Source organism: Protopterus annectens, chromosome 3.part0 (assembly GCF_019279795.1).
Source record: "Protopterus annectens isolate FY-2018-M chromosome 3.part0, PAN1.0, whole genome shotgun sequence".
Classification (NCBI taxonomy): domain Eukaryota; kingdom Metazoa; phylum Chordata; order Ceratodontiformes; family Protopteridae; genus Protopterus; species Protopterus annectens.
This window is the reverse complement of record NC_056731.1, coordinates 125,163,279-125,165,778: the sequence shown is the minus strand read 5'-3', so window position 1 is coordinate 125,165,778 and position 2,500 is coordinate 125,163,279. Positions and strand designations below refer to the sequence as shown.

At 37.5% G+C, this 2,500-nt stretch overlaps 1 protein-coding gene across 1 annotated transcript in view; it reads left to right on the top strand.

Annotated features, from left to right (window-relative positions):
- Positions 1-2,500, top strand: part of LOC122796782 (macrophage mannose receptor 1-like) — a 2,734,532-nt gene that overhangs the window by 2,041,279 nt on the left and 690,753 nt on the right. The window lies entirely within an intron of this gene.

Here is a 2,500-nt window from a genome sequence, read left to right as displayed (position 1 = left end):
ACCTATGGACAGTTCATTCTTTTGGTTTCCCCTGATCTAGATGGTTTTAATTTTGGGAATTATGATGTATGATTAAAACAAAAGAAGTCTTGCCCAGCATTGTGCTAGTTCACCTAAGGGAATTGATCTGGTTCAAGCCCCTAATATGTTGTTTTCCAGAATCTTATCTGATATGGACCACTTGTGGCAGCTATATCCAAAGGTAGCTTTCTTTTAATCCACCATCATCCCTAGACTGTACTGGAAGGATGCTAGAAGGTCTAAGATCATTGAGAGAGCAAGGCGTTTTGTCAACTACAGCGTCAAGTGGGCTCCTAGGCAGATTGGTTTCCAGGTGATTGAGCACAATAATATTGCCAGATTGGAGCTTGATTTCTCTGATTTGGATAATATTCATTTAAATAACATGAGTTTTGATTTGTTTAATTTGGATATGGTTGTTGCTATTCAAAAATTTTTCAAAGTTTAACTTGTTTTTTTCTTCTGTAACCCATAATTTATTTATGAGGCCATTGATTTAGGGGAACAGCATGGCGTGCCATTTTGGAGGTGGCCTAACAGCTTCACCCCCCCTTGTGTTCCTCCTTGTTCTTGTTCAATGGCCTTGGCTCTCCTCAATTTGAAACCAGATTTGACCAGTGACCCCATCAAGGGGTATGTAGCTTGTAAGTATGAGTTAAATGGGTTTGCCACCAGGTACAAGGTGGCCAGGAATACCCATCTGGTTTTCTCTGATGTGGCAGTCGGAACAGGCGGGTGTACGCCAACCAGCTTGAGCTGATGGTTTAATGGTATTTGTTATGTTGCATATGAATTACATATCGCATCACTATTGGTTGTCCTTGACTGTTACATAATAAAAGGTCACAAAGTCAATCTGGTGTGTTTTATGACTAGACTCAGTAAACAGCCTCTCTTGCTGATCTTTCTCCACAAGCAAGATTTGCAGCCTGCTCCTATCACTATTGCCATCACTCAGATATTGTACAAAGTAAGAAAAGCAGCATCAGACATTATATTCATTCCTTGTCCTTTCCTCTGTTGTATATCACATTCACTACTTGACAGTTGCTGCAGCTCAGGTGGTGTTGAGGCAAAGGCCTCAGAGTTCTCCCAGCTTTCGATCCTGAGGCCTCTATGATCAGCTGATCCACCATGCTCCTTTGCTTCTACCTGAATTGCAATGACTCTGCTTGGATAGCCATGCTGATATTTTCCCTTTACTCAGAACCCTGTGAAACAACTCTTCTGCCTGTGCAACTATCTCCTGCCGTCTCTGGGCAAGCTTCTCTGACATTTCATGCTGGAAAAATAAAACATGATGATCAGTGCACTAGCATACAACACAGCAAAATATTCCCTTCCATCTCCCTGCATTACCCACACTCTTTTCATACAGCTGCTCCACTTGCCCTACCATTCCTCAATAACTAAATGCTCTGCTTCTAAACGTTTTACCTCAGTATCAGAAAACAGTCCAATCAGCTGCATGCCCTTACCCTAATTCCAACCAGCTTTCCCTTGCAACAAGCATTAACCAATATGGAAATCACCCCCCCCCAACACACTGATATATAGGTTAGAGTGATGATAACAATCTGCTGGCCCACCTATCATTTGGAATACAGGCACCTCCATGCTTTCATTTTTATTTATACATGTATACAGTATAAATATATATATATATATATATATATATATATATATATATATATATATATATATATATATATATATATATATATATATATATATATATATATATACATACATACATATGCAGATACATACATTATATATATATATATATATATATATATATATATATATATATATATATATATATATATATATATATATATTTGGGTGTGTATTTAGATAGGAAACCAAACATCAAATCAATGCTAGAAACCAAACATAAAATCAATGCTAGAAACAAACATTGGTCAAAATGGAGGAAAACAAAAACGCTATAGACCAACAAACATTTAGACAACTAAGAAATGAAACTAACAAAGCTATAATATCTGACAAAAAAACTACTGCCTCCAACCCCAACAAGCCAGTCAAAACAAGCCACAGAAATTTTGGTCTAGTATCAAACTACTCCATCCAGAACAATCCACTACTCCAAACCCTCAAAATACTGAACACAAATCACCAATGAATATAGCTAATGCTTTTAACACCTTTTTCACTGATGCTATACAAACATTAGCTAGTCAACGATCACCTAACAACTTCACTCTACCTTCCAAAGAATCAACCTTACCTCCTACTTTTCATTTTCAACCCATCCCAACATCATATATTCTAACCCTTCTACAGAAACTGAAACCATGCTCCCCCTCAGCAGACCAACTACCTGCTGAATTCCTACAACAATCTGCCAAAGCTATTGCCTGTCCCATTTCTATCCTGATCAATAGAACTATTACTGAAAGTTAGATCCTCAGTTTATGGAAAATATCCCATATTATACAATGCCTCCTCTAAAATG